General features: G+C 47.8%; 20 non-coding genes across 20 annotated transcripts; 17 read left to right on the forward strand and 3 right to left on the reverse strand.

The window, feature by feature from the left end:
- Window positions 1-4,610: 4,610 nt before the first annotated feature.
- On the reverse strand, window positions 4,611-4,723 carry LOC135044807 (U5 spliceosomal RNA). The gene has a single exon (XR_010237346.1). It is a non-coding gene; the product is annotated as a U5 spliceosomal RNA (small nuclear RNA).
- Window positions 4,724-5,009: 286 nt separating this feature from the next.
- Window positions 5,010-5,126, reverse strand: LOC135044820 (U5 spliceosomal RNA). Its single transcript, XR_010237359.1, has one exon. It is a non-coding gene; the product is annotated as a U5 spliceosomal RNA (small nuclear RNA).
- A 270-nt stretch (window positions 5,127-5,396) lies between these two features.
- Window positions 5,397-5,512, reverse strand: LOC135044724 (U5 spliceosomal RNA). The gene has a single exon (XR_010237265.1). It is a non-coding gene; the product is annotated as a U5 spliceosomal RNA (small nuclear RNA).
- Window positions 5,513-5,656: 144 nt separating this feature from the next.
- On the forward strand, window positions 5,657-5,820 carry LOC135044921 (U1 spliceosomal RNA). The gene has a single exon (XR_010237457.1). It is a non-coding gene; the product is annotated as a U1 spliceosomal RNA (small nuclear RNA).
- A 152-nt stretch (window positions 5,821-5,972) lies between these two features.
- Window positions 5,973-6,135, forward strand: LOC135044505 (U1 spliceosomal RNA). Its single transcript, XR_010237088.1, has one exon. It is a non-coding gene; the product is annotated as a U1 spliceosomal RNA (small nuclear RNA).
- A 674-nt stretch (window positions 6,136-6,809) lies between these two features.
- Window positions 6,810-6,973, forward strand: LOC135045214 (U1 spliceosomal RNA). Its single transcript, XR_010237742.1, has one exon. It is a non-coding gene; the product is annotated as a U1 spliceosomal RNA (small nuclear RNA).
- Window positions 6,974-7,125: 152 nt separating this feature from the next.
- Window positions 7,126-7,288, forward strand: LOC135045128 (U1 spliceosomal RNA). The gene has a single exon (XR_010237661.1). It is a non-coding gene; the product is annotated as a U1 spliceosomal RNA (small nuclear RNA).
- Window positions 7,289-7,959: 671 nt separating this feature from the next.
- LOC135044961 (U1 spliceosomal RNA) lies at window positions 7,960-8,123 on the forward strand. The gene has a single exon (XR_010237497.1). It is a non-coding gene; the product is annotated as a U1 spliceosomal RNA (small nuclear RNA).
- A 152-nt stretch (window positions 8,124-8,275) lies between these two features.
- Window positions 8,276-8,438, forward strand: LOC135044531 (U1 spliceosomal RNA). The gene has a single exon (XR_010237110.1). It is a non-coding gene; the product is annotated as a U1 spliceosomal RNA (small nuclear RNA).
- A 674-nt stretch (window positions 8,439-9,112) lies between these two features.
- On the forward strand, window positions 9,113-9,275 carry LOC135044970 (U1 spliceosomal RNA). Its single transcript, XR_010237506.1, has one exon. It is a non-coding gene; the product is annotated as a U1 spliceosomal RNA (small nuclear RNA).
- Window positions 9,276-10,247: 972 nt separating this feature from the next.
- On the forward strand, window positions 10,248-10,411 carry LOC135045069 (U1 spliceosomal RNA). Its single transcript, XR_010237603.1, has one exon. It is a non-coding gene; the product is annotated as a U1 spliceosomal RNA (small nuclear RNA).
- A 152-nt stretch (window positions 10,412-10,563) lies between these two features.
- On the forward strand, window positions 10,564-10,726 carry LOC135045129 (U1 spliceosomal RNA). The gene has a single exon (XR_010237662.1). It is a non-coding gene; the product is annotated as a U1 spliceosomal RNA (small nuclear RNA).
- A 670-nt stretch (window positions 10,727-11,396) lies between these two features.
- LOC135045230 (U1 spliceosomal RNA) lies at window positions 11,397-11,561 on the forward strand. Its single transcript, XR_010237757.1, has one exon. It is a non-coding gene; the product is annotated as a U1 spliceosomal RNA (small nuclear RNA).
- Window positions 11,562-11,710: 149 nt separating this feature from the next.
- On the forward strand, window positions 11,711-11,873 carry LOC135045199 (U1 spliceosomal RNA). Its single transcript, XR_010237727.1, has one exon. It is a non-coding gene; the product is annotated as a U1 spliceosomal RNA (small nuclear RNA).
- A 674-nt stretch (window positions 11,874-12,547) lies between these two features.
- On the forward strand, window positions 12,548-12,711 carry LOC135045022 (U1 spliceosomal RNA). Its single transcript, XR_010237557.1, has one exon. It is a non-coding gene; the product is annotated as a U1 spliceosomal RNA (small nuclear RNA).
- Window positions 12,712-12,863: 152 nt separating this feature from the next.
- LOC135045222 (U1 spliceosomal RNA) lies at window positions 12,864-13,026 on the forward strand. The gene has a single exon (XR_010237749.1). It is a non-coding gene; the product is annotated as a U1 spliceosomal RNA (small nuclear RNA).
- Window positions 13,027-13,700: 674 nt separating this feature from the next.
- On the forward strand, window positions 13,701-13,864 carry LOC135045137 (U1 spliceosomal RNA). Its single transcript, XR_010237670.1, has one exon. It is a non-coding gene; the product is annotated as a U1 spliceosomal RNA (small nuclear RNA).
- A 152-nt stretch (window positions 13,865-14,016) lies between these two features.
- On the forward strand, window positions 14,017-14,179 carry LOC135045166 (U1 spliceosomal RNA). Its single transcript, XR_010237695.1, has one exon. It is a non-coding gene; the product is annotated as a U1 spliceosomal RNA (small nuclear RNA).
- Window positions 14,180-14,853: 674 nt separating this feature from the next.
- On the forward strand, window positions 14,854-15,017 carry LOC135045091 (U1 spliceosomal RNA). Its single transcript, XR_010237624.1, has one exon. It is a non-coding gene; the product is annotated as a U1 spliceosomal RNA (small nuclear RNA).
- A 152-nt stretch (window positions 15,018-15,169) lies between these two features.
- LOC135044489 (U1 spliceosomal RNA) lies at window positions 15,170-15,332 on the forward strand. Its single transcript, XR_010237073.1, has one exon. It is a non-coding gene; the product is annotated as a U1 spliceosomal RNA (small nuclear RNA).
- Window positions 15,333-20,805: the final 5,473 nt, after the last annotated feature.

Below are 20,805 nucleotides of genomic sequence, written 5' to 3' on the forward strand. Positions count from 1 at the left end.
TCCCTGCCAGGGAAGGTGGTAATGGCGGACTCTGTAATTGGATTTAAAAAAGGAATGGATACATTTCTGAATGAAAAAGCTATCTAAGGTTATAATACTTAAAATATCAACATGGTTAATCCGGGGGTAACATGAGTTATAGTAGCTAACTAGTCATAAAACATTATTCAGCAAGTATGTAGAATCATCACAACTTAAAACAGGTTGAACACGATGGGCAATTTGCCTCTATTCAACCTCAAAAACTATGTTACTATATGTTACTATATTACTATGTTACTGTAGTATACAGAAAACCAAAATGCAATGAACAGTGATAGTGAGCACTGATGAGGATACTAGAACTGACACTGAGCAGCAAGATGCAGCACTGGACTATTAGTAATGTACTGTAGTATGCTGAGCACCACAATGCAGCACAAGACAATGAGCAGTGATACTGAGCACTGATGAGGATACTACTGAGAACTGACACTGAGCAGGAGAGACACACTACTAGTATTACTGAGCAGCAATAAGTAACCACTGATACTGAGCACTGATATTGAGATTTCCACTGAGAGAACATAGCCACGTCCATTCCGCTCTCTCTTCAAAGCACGAGTAAAAATGGCGGCAACAAGCAGCTCTTTATATGGAATCCGAATCTCGCGAGAATCCGACAGCGGGATGATGACATTTTCCCTTGTTCAGGTTTTCCGAGTCAGGCGGGAACAACCGAGCCTGCCTCGGACCAGTGTAAACAACGTGGAGTTCGTGGGGAATTCGGTTCTCGGAGAACCGAACCCGCTCCTCTCTACCTTATACCCATCAATTTTTTTATTTTCAATCTAAGCCCCTGCAGTTTTCTGTAAGCATCTGCTTCGCTATGATGATCAACAAGTCACAAGGGCAAACACTCAGGGCTTGAGGCGTAGATCTTAGGACCAGCTGCTACAAGCATGGCAGAGGTGTCACTATCACTGGTGACACCCAGAGAGGTGGCGAGGGAGATTGTAATGCAGTGCGCGCAGATAAGCAGCGCAATGGTAAAAAGGAGGCATGGTTTCATAGGTAGGGGCGTGGCCTGGTGGCCTGAATCTACATTTTGTTGCTCCGGGTGTCCCGGGGGTTGGGGGCTGCACCCGGGGACTAGTGTGTGAGCAGTGCTGGCTCCTGCACAGTGAAAGGGCATGGCCACCCAGCATGACGCCTCCCTTCTTGACCATGCTGTAATTGCAGTCGCACTGCAGTTCAGCGTGATCATAAAAAATGGTGTAGCCTCCTGCTGGTGCAGACTGTATGTGCGCGCAGGAAGCCGCCACCATTTTTGTGATCACAGCGGCTGAATGTGATGTCATACAGCCGCTGTGACCACGCCCCCTGTGTCTCCTCCGTTGCAGACCCCATTTTGAAGCCTTGCCCCCGCACCGCTCCATCCCTGACTTGGAAATGGAGTGTTGCTGACCCACCTATCCCCCCCCCGCCCCGATTGACAGGCAGAGGCGATCGCATTCTCTGCGGGGTGCCGCAGAAAATGCAGGCACATGCGTATGCTCTTAGCAATTTTTGCAGTTGGATCGCTTATTGTGATTGCAATCCAACCTGAATCAGGCCCTATTACCTATCACAATGCGCTGCGGGCAGTACAAAATTGGGTTAATATAGGAGAAAAACCCCCAGACCTGTGCTCCTTAACTGTACCTGGTGGCTAGTGGAGCGGCTGCCCAGTAATCAGTGTCCACGCCAGTGCGCACACGGTCCACCCCCTACGGCCACGCTCCCCTTCATCAGCGGCCTCGTGATCCGGAAGGGTGGTGTGTGTGTGACTGACCTTAGGATGAAACCGGACCCTCCGCTGCAGTGACCCAGCAACCAGGGCACGGGAGTATACAGCGCCGCTGGGAGTGATGAAGCTGCAGTAAAGATGTCTATTAGACCTAGCCTGCTGCAGCCCTTGTAGATTCTCATAAAACAAGTTCTTCTTTTCTTGTCAAAATTTATAGCTAAGAATAGGCTGCCTGAGGCAGGCCCCTGTTAAGTGGCCTGCTACTGAAGGCACCAACTACAAACTGAGCTCCCTGTTCATGGAAGCGGGGTTATAGAGGAGAATGCACTGAGCATCTTGGGAACAGTCAAAAGCTTTGAGCCGGTTGGTGCCTCAGATCAAGATCCTACTCTACACCCCAATGTGAATCCTTGTGGAGTCCAGTGTACCCCACAGAAGAAATTAATGTGTCACACCCATTGGCAGCAACCTTAGAATAGCTGCTGACGGGCACAATTGAGAAAGGAAGGGGGGGGGGGGGGACATTTGAATCCAGCACATAAATGCAATTCAAATATGTAATTTGTACCTTCCTATTTTAAAATATAATGGATGAACCTCACCCTGTGATAACAATCTCCATGATCAAGAGATCTCATATGCAAAATAAGTATGAGTTGGGATAGGGCTGGGGAGGGTGGCTGCTCGGGCAGCCCCTCCCCCGTCAAGTTAAGGAGATTCAACTGAGGAAGCACAAGGGAACTCTCGTCTGGGGACAACAACTGCAGGGAGACCACATCTTTTCAGATGAACATGGGAGGGCGGAAGGCTGCCTAATACTGAAGCACCATCAAATATCAAACCATATGCAACATCTAGTACAAGCCTTCCTGGGGGAAGGTCTGCAGCAGACGGATTTGCATACAGTGATGTTATTCAAGCAGTGGGCCAAAGTTGGCTGGAACCCTCATCTGCATATGAAAAGAGAAAAGGGGCGTGCAGGGCATGGCGGCCTTTTGCAGTGCTTGGATGACCCCTAGTTCTCATTAAACACCCCCACCCTCCTTTGGTGTGGGGCTCATGTTGGCCATGCCCCATCCCCTGAAGCATTCAAGCTGATTTCTTGCAGCAGCTGGGCACTGTAACAGCTCCAGAGCTGTTCTGTAAGGCAAGTAAAAGGGTGTGGGCCCTGCAGCACCACCTGTAGTTTGCATTGTGCGTTGGAAGGCACAAAGTAAGCAGACGGGAGGAGAAGTCAGGATAGTGCGCAAGGGCATCCTTTTCTCTTAGTCCGTAGAGGATGCTGGGGTCACATTAAGAACCATGGGGTATAGACGGGATCCGCAAGAGACATGGGCACTTTAAGACTATCAAAGGGTGTGAACTGGCTCCTCCCTCTATGCCCCTCCTCCAGACTCCAGTTATAGGAACTGTGCCCATGGAGACGGACATTTCGAGGAAAGGATTTATTGTTAAACTAAGGTGAGCATCTTACCAGCTCACACCTTAAGCATGCCGCAGAACGTGGCATTCAACAGAACACAAGCCAACGGCATGAACAATTGCAGCAAAAAGCTGACCAGAACCATAACACAACATGTGTATAACCACAAGTAATAACTGCAGACACAGTATGGACTGGGACGGGTGCCCAGCATCCTCTACAGACTAAGAGAAAAGGATTTACCGGTAGGTATTAAAATCCTATTTTCTCATACGACCTAGAGGATGCTGGGGTCACATTAAGAACCATGGGGTTATACCAAAGCTCTTGAACGGGTGGAAGAGTGCGTACGACTCTGCAGCACCGAATGACCCAACTTGAAGTTATCATCGGCCAAGGTATCAAACTTGTAAAACTTAGCAAAAGTGTTTACTAAATAGCTGCTCGGCAAAGTTGCAATGCCGAGACTCCCCGACCAGCTGCCCAGGATGAACCCACCTTTCTAGTAGAATGGGTCTTCACCTAATTCAGTAACGGCAATCCTGCCATGGAATGAGCATGCTGAATCTTACCACAGATCCAGCGCATAATGGTCTACATGGAAGCAGGACACCCAATCCTGTTGGGAGCATACAGGACAAACAGAGCCTCTGTTTTCCTAATCTGAACCGTTCTGGTGACATAAATTTTCAAAGTTCTGACCACAGCCAGAGACTTTGACTCAACGAAGGTGTCAGTGGCCAAAGGCACCATGTGGAAAGATGAACCACCTTCGGCAGAAATTGTTGACGTGTCCTCAATTCTGCTCTATCTTCATGAAAGATCAAATAAAGGCTCTTGTGATACTGCATGGTTTGTACTGTTTTCCATGTGCTCCCAGATCTTTCAAGCAAGTAGCATGGTCAAGAAAGTTCTGTTTGAAAAGAAACAAACATTTACTGTCATTGTTATGCAAATAAACTTACATTAAAGCTAACAAGAAAGCAAACTCGTTCTGTCTTTAAACTGATAAAAGAAACCCCAATAATATGGGCATACCTCCCAACTTTGTCGGCTCGCAAAGAGGGACACACGCGCGGCGAAGTCGCGCGCGCTCCCAAAAAGGGTGTGGCCTAAGTAAAAGGGGGCGTGGCTTCGCGGGAGGACCCGCGATCGCGAGTCACGCCCCCGTTTTCGGCACTGAGCGGGCATGCCCAGCGCTCTGTGAGCCGCTGGCATGCCACCTCTCCCTCTGACTTCAGTGAATAGACGCTGTGCGCATGCGCACAGCGTCTATTCACCGCTGCTCTGCTAAGCAGGGCAGCGACAGACAGAGCCTCCCAATTGTCCTCCCCACCGCGGGACACTGCGGCCCGCAGGTGGGACAGCGGGACAGTCCCCAAAAAACGGGACTGTCCCGCGAAAATCGGGACAGTTGGGAGGTATGATATGGGGCATGCAAAAATTGAGATAAAACTCAGTTTTGCTCCTCTCCACGGAAATCTTTAGTAAAAGGCGAAAGATTTGTTCGTTCTGAAGAGAAACCAGAGCATGACCAAGATTCCACCTGTCGCCTGAGTGCCATGCCAGCAGTCCTCATTCAGCTCAAAGTGAGCACCCAATTTGAAAGAAAGAAAGCAGATTTCTCACCAGGCTTCCCCTTGCTATAAACATGGTTTGTACTCTTTTCCATGTGCTCCCAGATCTTTCAAGCAATTAGTATGGTCAAGAAAGTTCTGCTTGAAAAGAAACAGACATTTATTGTCATTGTTATGCAAATAAACTTACATTAAAGCTAACAAGAAAGCACACTCGTTCTGTCTTTAAACTGATAAAAGAAACCCCAATAATATGGGGCATGCAAAAATTGAGATAAAATTCAGTTTTGCTCCTCTCCACGGATAATCTTTAATAAAAGGCGAAAGATTTGTTCGTTCTGAAGAGAAACCAGAGCATGACCAAGATTCCACCTGTCGCCTGAGTGCTGTGCCAGCAGTCCTCATTCAGATCAAAGTGAGTGCCCAATTTGAAAGAAAGCAGATTTCTCACCTGGCTTCTCCTTGCTATAAGCATGGTTTGTACTGTATTCCATGTGCTCCCAGATCTTTAAAGCAAGTAGCATGGTCAAGAAAGTTCTGTTTGAACATAAATAAACATTTACTGTCATTTCTATGCAAATGAGCTTACATTAAAGCACACTCATTCTATCTTTAAACCGGTAAAAGAAACCCCAAAAAGATGGGGCATGCAAAAATTTAGATAAAACTCGGTTTTGCTCCTCTCCACGGAAATCTTTAGTAAGAGGCGAAAGATTTGTTCGTTCTGAAGAGAAACCAGAGCATGACCAAGATTTTTATATGAAAATATGTGTTCTCCCTGCAGTTGTTGTCCCCAGATGAGAGTTCCCTTGTGCTGCCTCAGCTGAATCTCCTTTACTTGACAGAGATGTGCCTGAGCAGCGGCCCTCCCCAGCCCTATCCCAAATCATACTTATTTTGCATAGGCGATACCATGGTCATGAAGATTGTTCTCCCAGGGTGAGGTTCATTCATTGCATTCTGGGTATGCTGACCCCTGTGATTTCCCCAAATGTGGGAAACTCGACTGCATTATTTGTGGTAGTGGGGGACTGTGTTTGTGCTTTCCTCTGGTCAGCTCTGGTAAAAGTCAGATTTATTTGTCTCAGATCTTCCTCTAGCCTTGTTCTTCTTTCGAGAGTTCCCTTGTGCTGCCTCAGTTGGATCTCTTTCACTTGACAGGGGGGTGCCCGAGTAGCGACCCTCCCCAGCTCTAGCCCAACTCCTACTTACCTGCCAGGTGAGATACTATGATCATGAAGGTGCTTCTCCCAGGGCAAGGCTCACCCATTGCACTCTGGGTGTGGTGCCCCTGCGATTTCCCCAAATGTGGGAAGCTTGACTGCATAATTTGTGTTTCCCCTGGTCGGCTCTCGTATAATTCAGATCTCTTTGTCTCAGGTCTCTCTCCAGCCTAGTTTGCTGTCTGTTTCCACTTCTTTTTTCATGAGCCCCTCCCTTTTATACCCTTGTGCACTATCCTGACTTCTCCTCTTGTCTGCTTACTTTGTGCCTTCCAATGCACAATGCAAACTACTGGTAGTGCTGCAGGGCCCACACCCTTTTACTTGCCGTACAGAGCAGCTCTGGAGCTGTTACAGTGCCCAGCTGCTGCAAGAAATCAGCTTGAATGCTTCAGGGGCTGGGGCATAGCCAACATGAGCCCCACACCGAAGGAGGGTGGAGGTGTTTAATGCGAACTAGGGGTCATCCAAGCGCCGCAAAAGGCCGCTATGCCCTGCACGCCCCTTTTCTCTTTTCATATGCAGACGAGGGTTGAAGCCAACTTTGACCCACTGCTTGGATGACATCACCGTATGCAAATCCATCTGCTGCAGGCCTTCCCCCAGGAATGCTTGCACTAGTTGTTGCATTTGGTTTGTTGTTTGGGGGTGCTTCATTATTAGGCAGCATTCTGCCCTCCCATGTTCATCTGAAAATATGTGTTCTCCCTGCAGTTGTTGTCCCCAGATGAGAGTTCCCTTGTGCTGCCTCAGTTGAATCTCCTTTACTTGACAGAGATGTGCCTGAGCAGCGGCCCTCCCCAGCCCTATCCCAAATCATACTTATTTTGCATAGGAGATACCATGGTCATGAAGATTGTTCTCCCAGGGTGAGGTTCATTCATTGCATTCTGGGTATGCTGACCCCTGTGATTTCCCCAAATGTGGGAAACTCGACTGCATTATTTGTGGTAGTGGGGGACTGTGTTTGTGCTTTCCTCTGGTCAGCTCTGGTAAAAGTCAGATTTATTTGTCTCAGATCTTCCTCTAGCCTTGTTCTTCTTTCGAGAGTTCCCTTGTGCTGCCTCAGTTGAATCTCCTTCACTTGACAGGGGGGTACCCGAGCAGCGACCCTCCCCAGCTCTAGCCCAACTTCTACTTACCTGGCAGGTGAGATACTATGATCATGTAGGTGCTTCTCCCAGGGCAAGGCTCACCCATTGCACTCTGGGTGTGCTGCTCCTGCGATTTCCCCAAATGTGGGAAACTTGACTGCATAATTTGTGTTTCCCCTGGTCGGCTCTCGTATAATTCAGATCTCTTTGTCTCAGGTCTCTCTCCAGCCTAGTTTGCTGTCTGTTTCAACTTCTCTTTTCTTGAGCCGCTCCCTTCTATGCCCTTGCGCACTATCCTGACTTCTCCCGTCTGCTTACTTTGTGCCTTCCAATGCACAATGCAAACTACAGGTAGTGCTGCAGGGCCCACACCCTTTTACTTGCCGTTCAGAGCAGCTCTGGAGCTGTTACAGTGCCCAGCTGCTGCAAGAAATCAGCTTGAATGCTTCAGGGGCTGGGGCATAGCCAACATGAGCCCCACACCGAAGGAGGGTGGAGGTGTTTAATGCGAACTAGGGGTCATCCAAGCGCCGCAAAAGGCCGCCATGCCCTGCACGCCCCTTTTCTCTTTTCATATGCAGACGAGGGTTGAAGCCAACTTTGACCCACTGCTTGGATGACATCACCATATGCAAATCCATCTGCTGCAGGCCTTCCCCCAGGAATGCTTGTACTAGTTGTTGCATTTGGTTTGTTGTTTGGGGGTGCTTCAGTATTAGGCTGCCTTCTGCCCTCCCATGTTTATCTGAAAATATGTGTTCTCCCTGCAGTTGTTGTCCCCAGATGAGAGTTCCCTTGTGCTGCCTCAGTTGAATCTCCTTTACTTGACAGAGATGTGCCTGAGCAGCGGCCCTCCCCAGCCCTATCCCAAATCATACTTATTTTGCATAGGCGATACCATGGTCATGAAGATTGTTCTCCCAGGGTGAGGTTCATTCATTGCATTCTGGGTATGCTGACCCCTGTGATGTCCCCAAATGTGGGAAACTCAACTGCATTATTTGTGGTAGTGGGGGACTGTGTTTGTGCTTTCCTCTGGACAGCTCTGGTAAAAGTCAGATTTATTTGTCTCAGATCTTCCTCTAGCCTTGTTCTTCTTTCGAGAGTTCCCTTGTGCTGCCTCAGTTGGATCTCTTTCACTTGACAGGGGGGTGCCCGAGCAGCGACCCTCCCCAGCTCTAGCCCAACTCCTACTTACTTGCCAGGTGAGATACTATGATCATGAAGGTGCTTCTCCCAGGGCAAGGCTCACCCATTGCACTCTGGGTGTGGTGCCCCTGCGATTTCCCCAAATGTGGGAAGCTTGACTGCATAATTTGTGTTTCCCCTGGTCGGCTCTCGTATAATTCAGATCTCTTTGTCTCAGGTCTCTCTCCAGCCTAGTTTGCTGTCTGTTTCCACTTCTTTTTTCATGAGCCCCTCCCTTTTATACCCTTGTGCACTATCCTGACTTCTCCTCCTGTCTGCTTACTTTGTGCCTTCCAATGCACAATGCAAACTACAGGTAGTGCTGTAGGGCCCACACCCTTTTACTTGCCGTACAGAGCAGCTCTGGAGCTGTTACAGTGCCCAGCTACTGCAAGAAATCAGCTTGAATGCTTCAGGGGCTGGGGCACAGCCAACATGAGCCCCACACCGAAGGAGGGTGGAGGTGTTTAATGTGAACTAGGGGTCATCCAAGCGCCGCAAAAGGCCGCCATGCCCTGCACGCCCCTTTTCTCTTTTCATATGCAGACGAGGGTTGAAGCCAACTTTGACCCACTGCTTGGATGACATCACCGTATGCAAATCCATCTGCTGCAGGCCTTCCCCCAGGAATGCTTGCACTAGTTGTTGCATTTGGTTTGTTGTTTGGGGGTGCTTCAGTATTAGGCAGCCTTCTGCCCTCCCATGTTCATCTGAAAATATGTGTTCTCCCTGCAGTTGTTGTCCCCAGATGAGAGTTCCCTTGTGCTGCCTCAGTTGAATCTCCTTTACTTGACAGAGATGTGCCTGAGCAGCGGCCCTCCCCAGCCCTATCCCAAATCATACTTATTTTGCATAGGAGATACCATGGTCATGAAGATTGTTCTCCCAGGGTGAGGTTCATTCATTGCATTCTGGGTATGCTGACCCCTGTGATTTCCAAAATGTGGGAAACTCGACTGCATTATTTGTGGTAGTGGGGGACTGTGTTTGTGCTTTCCTCTGGTCAGCTCTGGTAAAAGACAGATTTATTTGTCTCAGATCTTCCTCTAGCCTTGTTCTTCTTTCGAGAGTTTCCTTGTGCTGCCTCAGTTGGATCTCTTTCACTTGACAGAGGGGTGCCCGAGCAGCGACCCTCCCCAGCTCTAGCCCAACTCCTACTTACCTGCCAGGTGAGATACTATGATCATGAAGGTGCTTCTCCCAGGGCAAGGCTCACCCATTGCACTCTGATTTCCCCAAATGTGGGAAGCTTGACTGCATAATTTGTGTTTCCCCTGGTCGGCTCTCGTATAATTCAGATCTCTTTGTCTCAGGTCTCTCTCCAGCCTAGTTTGCTGTCTGTTTCCACTTCTTTTTTCATGAGCCCCTCCCTTTTATACCCTTGTGCACTATCCTGACTTCTCCTCCTGTCTGCTTACTTTGTGCCTTCCAATGCACAATTCAAACTACAGGTAGTGCTGCAGGGCCCACACCCTTTTACTTGCCGTACAGAGCAGCTCTGGAGCTGTTACAGTGCCCAGCTGCTGCAAGAAATCAGCTTGAATGCTTCAGGGGCTGGGGCATAGCCAACATGAGCCCCACACCGAAGGAGGGTGGAGGTGTTTAATGCGAACTAGGGGTCATCCAAGCGCCGCAAAAGGCCGCCATGCCCTGCACGCCCCTTTTCTCTTTTCATATGCAGACGAGGGTTGAAGCCAACTTTGACCCACTGCTTGGATGACATCACCGTATGCAAATCCATCTGCTGCAGGCCTTCCCCCAGGAATGCTTGCACTAGTTGTTGCATTTGGTTTGTTGTTTGGGGGTGCTTCAGTATTAGGCAGCCTTCTGCCCTCCCATGTTCATCTGAAAATATGTGTTCTCCCTGCAGTTGTTGTCCCCAGATGAGAGTTCCCTTGTGCTGCCTCAGTTGAATCTCCTTTACTTGACAGAGATGTGCCTGAGCAGCGGCCCTCCCCAGCCCTATCCCAAATCATACTTATTTTGCATAGGAGATACCATGGTCATGAAGATTGTTCTCCCACGGTGAGGTTCATTCATTGCGTTCTGGGTATGCTGACCCCTGTGATTTCCCCAAATGTGGGAAACTCGACTGCTTTATTTGTGGTAGTGGGGGACTGTGTTTGTGCTTTCCTCTGGTCAGCTCTGGTAAAAGTCAGATTTCTTTGTCTCAGATCTTCCTTTAGCCTTGTTCTTCTTTCGAGAGTTCCCTTGTGCTGCCTCAGTTGGATCTCCTTCACTTGACAGGGGGGTACCCGAGCAGCGACCCTCCCCAGCTCTAGCCCAACTTCTACTTACCTGGCAGGTGAGATACTATGATCATGTAGGTGCTTCTCCCAGGGCAAGGCTCACCCATTGCACTCTGGGTGTGCTGCTCCTGCGATTTCCCCAAATGTGGGAAACTTGACTGCATAATTTGTGTTTCCCCTGGTCGGCTCTCGTATAATTCAGATCTCTTTGTCTCAGGTCTCTCTCCAGCCTAGTTTGCTGTCTGTTTCAACTTCTCTTTTCTTGAGCCGCTCCCTTCTATGCCCTTGCGCACTATCCTGACTTCTCCCGTCTGCTTACTTTGTGCCTTCCAATGCACAATGCAAACTACAGGTAGTGCTGCAGGGCCCACACCCTTTTACTTGCCGTTCAGAGCAGCTCTGGAGCTGTTACAGTGCCCAGCTGCTGCAATAAATCAGCTTGAATGCTTCAGGGGATGGGGCATGGCCAACATGAGCCCCACACCAAAGGAGGGTGGGGTGTTTAATGCGAACTAGGGGTCATCCAAGCACCGCAAAAGGCCGCCATGCCCTGCACGCCCCTTTTCTCTTTTCATATGCAGATGAGGGTTGAAGCCAACTTTGACCCACTGCTTGGATGACATCACCGTATGCAAATCCGTCTTCTGCAGAACTTCCCCCAGGAATGCTTGCACTAGTTGTTGCATTTGGTTTGTTGTTTGGGGGTGCTTCAGTATTAGGCAGCCTTCTGCCCTCCCATGTTCATCTGAAAATATGTGTTCTCCCTGCAGTTGTTGTCCCCAGATGAGAGTTCCCTTGTGCTGCCTCAGTTGAATCTCCTTTACTTGACAGAGATGTGCATGAGCAGCGGCCCTCCCCAGCCCTATCCCAAATCATACTTATTTTGCATAGGAGATACCATGGTCATGAAGATTACTCTCCCAGGGTGAGGTTCATTCATTGCATTCTGGGTATGCTGACCCCTGTGATTTCCCCAAATGTGGGAAACGCGACTGCTTTATTTGTTGGTAGTGGGGGACTGTGTTTGTGTTTTCCTCTGATCTCTGGTAAAAGTCAGATTTCTTTGTTTCAGATCTTCCTCTAGCCTTGTTCTTCTTTCGAGAGTTTCCTTGTGCTGCCTCAGTTGGATCTCCTTCACTTGACAGGGGGGTGCCCGAGCAGCGACCCTCCCCAGCTCTAGCCCAACTCCTACTTACCTGCCAGGTGAGATACTATGATCATGAAGGTGCTTCTCCCAGGGCAAGGCTCACCCATTGCACTCTGGGTGTGCTGCCCCTGCGATTTCCCCAAATGTGGGAAACTTGACTGCATAATTTGTGTTTCCCCTGGTCAGGTCTCGTATAATTCAGATCTCTTTGTCTCAGGTCTCTCTCCAGCCTAGTTTGCTGTCTGTTTCCACTTCTCTTTTCTTGAGCCGCTCCCTTCTATGCCCTTGCGCACTATCCTGACTTCTCCTCCTTTCTGCTTACTTTGTGCCTTCCAACGCACAATGCGAACTACAGGTAGTGCTGCAGGGCCCACACCCTTTTACTTGCCTTACAGAGCAGCTCTGGAGCTGTTACAGTGCCCAGCTGCTGCAAGAAATCAGCTTGAATGCTTCAGGGGCTGGGGCATAGCCAACATGAGCCCTACACCGAAGGAGGGTGGAGGTGTTTAATGCAAACTAGGGGTCAGCCAAGTGCCGCAAAAGGCCACCATGCCCTGCACGCCCCTTTTCTCTTTTCATATGCAGACGAGGGTTGAAGCCAACTTTGACCCACTGCTTGGATGACATCACCATATGCAAATCTATCTGCTGCAGGCCTTCCCCCAGGAATGCTTGCACTAGTTGTTGCATTTGGTTTGTTGTTTGGGGGTGCTTCAGTATTAGGCAGCCTTCTGCCCTCCCATGTTCATCTGAAAATATGTGTTCTCCCTGCAGTTGTTGTCCCCAGATGAGAGTTCCCTTGTGCTGCCTCAGTTGAATCTCCTTTACTTGACAGAGATGTGCCTGAGCAGCGGCCCTCCCCAGCCATATCCCAAATCATACTTATTTTGCATAGGAGATACCATTGTTATGAAGATTGTTCTCCCAGGGTGCGGTTCATTCATTGCACTCTGGGTATGCTGACCCCTGTGATTTCCCCAAATGTGGGAAACTCGACTGCATTATTTGTGGTAGTGGTGGACTGTGTTTGTGCTTTCCTCTGGTCAGCTCTGGTAAAAGTCAGATTTCTTTGTCTCAGATCTTCCTCTAGCCTTGTTCTTCTTTCGAGAGTTCCTTTGTGCTGCCTCAGTTGGATCTCCTTCACTTGACAGGGGGGTGCCCGAGCAGCGACCCTCCCCAGCTCTAGCCCAACTCCTACTTACCTGCCAGGTGAGATACTATGATCATGAAGGTGCTTCTCCCAGGGCAAGGCTCACCCATTGCACTCTGGGTGTGCTGCTCCTGCGATTTCCCCAAATGTGGGAAACTTGACTGCATAATTTGTGTTTCCCCTGGTCAGGTCTCGTATAATTCAGATCTCTTTGTCTCAGGTCTCTCTCCAGCCTAGTTTGCTGTCTGTTTCCACTTCTCTTTTCTTCAGCAGCTCCCTTCTATGCCCTTGCGCACTATCCTGACTTCTCCTCCTTTCTGCTTACTTTGTGCCTTCCAACGCACAATGCGAACTACAGGTAGTGCTGCAGGGCCCACAACCTTTTACTTGCCTTACAGAGCAGCTCTGGAGCTGTTACAGTGCCCAGCTGCTGCAAGAAATCAGCTTGAATGCTTCAGGGGCTGGGGCATAGCCAACATGAGCCCCACACCGAAGGAGGGTGGAGGTGTTTAATGCAAACTAGGGGTCAGCCAAGTGCCGCAAAAGGCCACCATGCCCTGCACGCCCCTTTTCTCTTTTCATATGCAGACGAGGGTTGAAGCCAACTTTGACCCACTGCTTGGATGACATCACCATATGCAAATCTATCTGCTGCAGGCCTTCCCCCAGGAATGCTTGCACTAGTTGTTGCATTTGGTTTGTTGTTTGGGGGTGCTTCAGTATTAGGCAGCCTTCTGCCCTCCCATGTTCATCTGAAAATATGTGTTCTCCCTGCAGTTGTTGTCCCCAGATGAGAGTTCCCTTGTGCTGCCTCAGTTGAATCTCCTTTACTTGACAGAGATGTGCCTGAGCAGCGGCCCTCCCCAGCCATATCCCAAATCATACTTATTTTGCATAGGAGATACCATTGTTATGAAGATTGTTCTCCCATTGTGCGGTTCATTCATTGCACTCTGGGTATGCTGACCCCTGTGATTTCCCCAAATGTGGGAAACTCGACTGCATTATTTGTGGTAGTGGTGGACTGTGTTTGTGCTTTCCTCTGGTCAGCTCTGGTAAAAGTCAAATTTCTTTGTCTCAGATCTTCCTCTAGCCTTGTTCTTCTTTCGAGAGTTCCTTTGTGCTGCCTCAGTTGGATCTCCTTCACTTGACAGGGGGGTGTCCGAGCAGCGACCCTCCCCAGCTCTAGCCCAACTCCTACTTACCTGCCAGGTGAGATACTATGATCATGAAGGTGCTTCTCCCAGGGCAAGGCTCACCCATTGCACTCTGGGTGTGCTGCCCCTGCAATTTCCCCAAATGTGGGAAACTTGACTGCATAATTTGTGTTTCCCCTGGTCGGCTCTCGTATAATTCAGATCTCTTTGTCTCAGGTCTCTCTCCAGCCTAGTTTGCTGTCTGTTTCCACTTCTCTTTTCTTGAGCCCCTCCCTTCTATACCCTTGTGCACTATCCTGACTTCTCCTCCCGTCTGCTTACTTTGTGCCTTCCAATGCACAATGCAAACTACAGGTAGTGCTGCAGGGCCCACACCCTTTTACTTGCCTTACAGAGCAGCTCTGGAGCTGTTACAGTGCCCAGCTGCTGCAAGAAATCAGCTTGAATGCTTCATGGGATGGGGCATGGCCAACATGAGCCCCACACCAAAGGAGGGTGGGGGTGTTTAATGCGATCTAGGGGTCATCCAAGCAGCGCAAAAGGCCGCCATGCCCTGCACGCCCCTTTTCTCTTTTCATATGCAGATGAGGGTTGAAGCCAACTTTGACCCACTGCTTGGATAACATCACCATATGCAAATCCATCTGCTGCAGGCCTTCCCCCAGGAATGCTTGCACTAGTTGTTGCATTTGGTTTGTTGTTTGGGGGTGCTTCAGTATTAGGCAGCCTTCTGCCCTCCCATGTTCATCTGAAAATATGTGTTCTCCCTGCAGTTGTTGTCCCCAGATGAGAGTTCCCTTGTGCTGCCTCAGTTGAATTAACTTTACTTGACAGAGATGTGCCTGAGCAGCGGCCCTCCCCAGCCCTATCCCAAATCATACTTATTTTGCATAGGAGACACCATGGTCATGAAGATTGTTCACCCAGGGTGAGGTTCATTCATTGCATTCTGGGTATGCTGACCCCTGTGATTTCCCCAAATGTGGGAAACTCGCCTGCATTATTTGTGGTAGTGGGGGACTGTGTTTGTGTTTTCCGCTGGTCAGCTCTGGTAAAAGTCAGATTTCTTTGTCTCAGATCTTCCTCTAGCCTTGTTCTTCTTTCGAGAGTTCCATTGTGCTGCCTCAGTTGGATCTCCTTCACTTGACAGGGGGGTGCCCGAGCAGCGACCCTCCCCAGCTCTAGCCCAACTCCTACTTACCTGCCAGGTGAGATACTATGATCTTGAAGGTGCTTCTCCCAGGGCAAGGCTCACCCATTGCACTCTGGCTGTGCTGCCCCTGCGATTTCCCCAAATGTGGGAAACTTGACTGCATAATTTGTGTTTCCCCTGGTCGGCTCTCGTATAATTCAGATCTCTTTGTCTCAGGTCTCTCTCCAGCCTAGTTTGCTGTCTGTTTCCACTTCTCTTTTCTTGAGCCGCTCCCTTCTATGCCCTTGCGCACTATCCTGACTTCTCCCGTCTGATTACTTTGTGCCTTCCAACGCACAATGCGAACTACAGGTAGTGCTGCAGGGCCCACACCCTTTTATTTGCCTTACAGAGCAGCTCTGGAGCTGTTACAGTGCCCAGCTGCTGCAAGAAATCAGCTTGAATGCTTCAGGGGCTGGGGCATAGTCAACATGAGCCCCACACCGAAGGAGGGTGGAGGTGTTTAATGCGAACTAGGGGTCATCCAAGCGCCGCAAAAGGCCGCCATGCCCTGCATAACCCTTTTCTCTTTTCATATGCAGATGAGGGTTCCAGCCAACTTTGGCCCACTGCTTGGATGACATCACCGTATGCAAATTCGTCTCCTGCAGACCTTCCCCCAGGAATGCTTGTACTAGTTATTGCATATGGTTTGATATTTGATGGTGCTTCAGTATTAGGCAGCCTTCCGCCCTCCCATGTTCATCTGAAAAGATGTGGTCTCCCTGCAGTTGTTGTCCCCAGACGAGAGTTCCCTTGTGCTTCCTCAGTTGAATCTCCTTAACTTGACGGGGGAGGGGCTGCCCGAGCAGCCACCCTCCCCAGCCCTATCCCAACTCATACTTATTTTGCATATGAGATCTCTATATCATGAAGATTGTTCTCACAGGGTGAGGTTCATCCATTATATTTTAAAATAGGAAGGTTCAAATTACATATTTGAATTGCATCTATGTGCTGGATTCAAATGTCCCCCCCCCCCCTTCCTTTCTCAATTGTGCCCGTCAGCAGCTATTCTAAGGTTGCTGCCAATGGGTGTGACACATTAATTTCTTCTGTGGGGTACACTGGACTCCACAAGGATTCACATTGGGGTGTAGAGTAGGATCTTGATCTGAGGCACCAACCGGCTCAAAGCTTTTGACTGTTCCCAAGATGCTCAGCGCATTCTCCTCTATAACCCCGCTTCCATGAACAGGGAGCTCAGTTTGTAGTTGTTGCCTTCAGTAGCAGGCCACTTAACAGGGGCCTGCCTCAAGCAGCCTATTCTTAGCTATTAATTTTGACAAGAAAAGAAGAACTTTTTTTATGAGAATCTACAAGGGCTGCAGCAGGCTAGGTCTAATAGACATCTTTACTGCAGCTTCATCACTCCCAGCGGCACTGTATACTCCCGTGCCCTGGTTGCTGGGTCACTGCAGCGGAGGCTCCGGTTTCTTCCTAAGGTCAGTCACACACAATGTAACACCCCGGTATAACAAGTGTGTAAACTATGTGGAACAGGTCAGGGATACCTTGATGGACTATTCCTCCTTCAGCAGCAGCTCTTCTCTATTCCTGGCAGAGAGGCAAGGTTTCCCCAGACACAAAGAAAGGCAGGCAGGGCTTTGTATGAAAGAATAAATGGTTTACCACATAACTCAGAAAAGGAACTGATTACAGTAGGGAAGGGAAAGATTTGATTCAAGCAACTTAAACACAGACACCATATACACTTTAAGTCATTACACAAATGGTAATATAACTAAATCTGAGATTAATACTATGTTGCTTAGTAATAGAAATCAACTTATGCAGACAATATTTAAGTCCCAGATAACATTGGTGTCACTGCAGGGAGTCTCTATGTGCACGTTGGGGCCCGGTTATGTTGTTACATAGTTATATGCAGCTATTGTCTCCTTTAGCTGTGAACAAAATATTGTAGCTCTGTGTAGTAAAGATGATTGTTTAAAACAAACTGGAGCTGCTTCCCATGTAAATCGCTGCATAGGTATAGTAAATATAGGATAATGTCCTTTGCAGTGGAGTAGGTTTCAGTATAAATATGGATTTATCTCACCCAGTCAATAGATGTTTCTGAGGCAGTTTCCCCTCAGATGTAGGCCAGTCAGCATTGGTATAAAGGCTTTATACTCTCCTGTCTCTGACACTTGCTGTGCACTCTCTTGGCTGAGAGTGTCATGGCGTTCTTACTTGTTAATTGCTGCACTTCCACTGCTGTATTTTGCACTACTGCTTACTCTCTCATGCAATTTTCAGCTTATTTGTCTCCCCTCTCTCAGCTGCTCATCTCTGCGTAATGGCGTCGCCAGCTCTTTCCTCACCATGGCTCCAACTGACTTCTCAAACTGCTGTTCAATTTTCTTTTAAATAAACTTTATTTAAAATGGCACAGGCAACTACACTGTTGTCAAAAATGTCCTTGTTGTTATGGGATATCACACGTGCCCCCCCCCCAAAACATGCGTGTCCTCACGCATTTTGGTTTTATCCCTATATAAACTTCTCACTATATCCAGTCACATTCATTAGTGAACACAGATTATGTCTGAAACATTAACATTTATCAACATTTTTAACATCAGTATCTGATAGGTATAATTCCTTTTGTGCTATAGTACATTAACACATGCTCCTGGAGCAATCGGTTGAAATCTGGACAGTATATGGTCTTGAAAAGTTTGTCTAGGAAACCTCAACCCCCCTGCCATGGATGAGTATTGAACTCTTTCTAAACTGTCTTTGGGACATGCTGTACAAAACTGCAGCTGACTATGGTGGTTTTCTGTTTTGCAAGCCCTAGTCTTCTTGCCTCCTTGTCGGTGACAAACCACCTTAGTCTGCTGTAAATACATTTTATGAGCCTCTTCCATTCCATCTTGGGATTCAGTATCACAGCTGGTTTGGGACAATGGATTCTGGAGAGAAAGAGGCAGCAAGGTTCTTCTTACAGAACAGGTTGGACAGTTTCGGCACCATCTCTTGATGTCTTCCCTCATTTCAACCCAAAAGAACTTTTTCCAGATGCTTGTTTCCATCCTTTTGCACCCAGGGTGACCTGACTTGTCGTGATATTCTTCAAGCACATAACAAGCACTTTGTCTTGGAATTACAAGTTGACTGATCCTATAATGAGTATTAGGATCCACACTACATCGAACCAACTGTCCTTTCTCTTCAAACAGCCTTTCTCGCTGTCTCAACAACTTCAGGAGTTCTGGCGAGGATTCTTGCCTTTGTCGCTTGGTCAGGTATTTCCCAATCTTCAGTAAGGCTTTGAGGTGTCTTATCATCTGACTTTTATCTTGCAGGTGGTCAAAACTGGTTCCTTGAATAGGTTACTCACAGTTTCTAGAACTGGATGCTATATTATTCATGCCTAACATTGAAGCATTCTTTCGGATAATCTGGACACTGGAGATGGGCATTTCTATCATTATTTGGCTAGCCTTATTTTTTTCATGTTCCTCTCTTACAGATAATTCTGTTATCATTCTTCCCTTTTGTTTGGCTATCCCAGGTTGAAGGCCTTGTTTCTCCTGGAGCTTGTCAGTTTGAAACTCTCCTTGGAGTGCTGCTACGAGCTCCTCACAGCAGTTCCGCAACACATTCATGCCCACTATCACTGGAGGCAATCCATCATCTTGGGCAGTGGTGATGATGAAGCCTTGCTGTGGTAGCACTGTTCGTCCGATTTGAATTTCAGCTTCCGAGTATCCTTTGCAAGGGATGCAGTGCCCATTGCTTGCAATCGGGTTTATCAATGTGGAAGTTGACGGAAACATCTGTTCCTCAGTCCAATGCTGCTCAAACTGTGTTGCTTGTATTGTGGTCACTTGTGATCCAGTGTCTAAGAGAGCGGGCATTGAGACTCCATTGATGCAAACTTGAACCACCGGGCTTTGGCTAACATAACGGGTTAACCACATGAATTTGGAGTTTAAATGATCTGGCTGCTCAAATTCTCTCTTAATTTGTCCGCTTCCTTCACAGCTTTGAAAAATGGGTCGCCTTTGGGAGGCAAAGTGGTTGGAAAAAAGTGTCTCCCTGTTTCTATGTAGGTCCCATTGGGAACTGTTCAGTGGTCTCCTCTCCTGGCACCATTCCATTTCTTCATGGAGCAGTGCCTGCTGTCTCTTCAGAATCTGCAGGTCTCTGCGCATCTCTGTCACACCACGTGTCAGTTCAGCCAGCAGACTTCGTAACTCACTAGAAGAGTCAAATATGCATGTCTTTGAACATGGCACTGTCACTCCTTTTACTGTAGGTGGGTAAGTAGCTCCTTTAAAACTTGACTCCTGGGCATCAGAATTCTCTTGATACCGTGGCATCTCTGGAATAGACTCTTGTGGAACAGCCCCTGAAGTAAGACTGGAGCCTAGAACTTTAATCGCAGCCTCTTTAAAATCCAGGAATGTGCTTCCAGGCTTCTGCAATCTCAATAGTCGCAGCTGAGTTTTACAAATTCGCCCCTTGCACCTTCAGTGAACTGGTCCAATAACATTTTCTCTTTGTCATGCACTTGCTCAGGGTCTGCTTGCTGAACATCTCTGAGTGCTTCCTGCAAGCTGAGGGCATAGCCCCGTAGTGACTCTCCTGGTTGTTGCTTTCGAGCAAAGAAGTGCATTTTAAGTTCTGACACTGTCCTTGTGTCAAATGTGGTAGCAAGCCTGTTGAGGATCTGGTCCACAGTCTTCTTCTCTTCAGTAGGCCAGGAAGTAACCTCTCTAAGTGCAAGCCCTTTCAACTGTCCCATCAAGATCTCCACCTTTTGCTGCTCTTTCAGCGGGTACAGACGAAACAAAGACTGCAGTAGTATCCTCATCAGTTTATTTTTGTCAATTACCATTTTAATAATCGGGTAAAGAAAATTAAGTGGATTTTTGAAAGAAAACAATACTGTCAATATACTATTAAAACAAATTAAAATGGTAAAAGTTATTGTACTTTAAGTAAAAATAAAAGAGCAAAAATATCAATCCCAGTTTTGGATTACTTTAATTAACAAAAAAAAATGCATATAGCAGAGGATAGATTCAATCTGCCTACCTCTGGGCTATGGACCCAGCATGCTTCCATTACAGTACTCTGCTGCACATGTAATTGCAAGAGATCCTGAAGCACTCACTCATCATGGGAAAGTACCAATGTGTTTCTTCATTGGTTGATGGAAGAAACATCTTACAAAAACTCTCCAGATTATTGACTATTTAAAGTTTTTCTTGGAAACGTTCTAGATGAATGCTTATCAGCCTTTGTCAGTATGTACTTTTGCAAAGTGTCGCTGTGGCGCAATCAGTTAGTGTGTACGGCTATTAACCAAAAGGTTGGTGGTTCAATCCCACCCAGGGACGTAATTGACCTTGTTATCAGATTTTGGTGATCTTTAAGTAGACAAGTCAAAATTTCAAAAACCCCTGTTATGGTGTAGGGTACCTGGCCTTTTCTGATGTAATCAGAGTTAGATTTGATTCAGTGATTTTATAAAAACAGCTAGGAAGCACAATTTAGCAGTGGTTTGCAGAGAAAAAGAAATATGCTGGCAAAAAAATCCAATTGAGTGATTAAACAGCTCTTCATTTTCTGGCTTTACTTTTATGCTAACAAATTTGTACTCTGAAAAGTGTCCACAAA

Source organism: Pseudophryne corroboree, unplaced genomic scaffold, assembly GCF_028390025.1.
Source record: "Pseudophryne corroboree isolate aPseCor3 unplaced genomic scaffold, aPseCor3.hap2 scaffold_90, whole genome shotgun sequence".
NCBI classification, from domain to species: Eukaryota; Metazoa; Chordata; class Amphibia; order Anura; family Myobatrachidae; genus Pseudophryne; species Pseudophryne corroboree.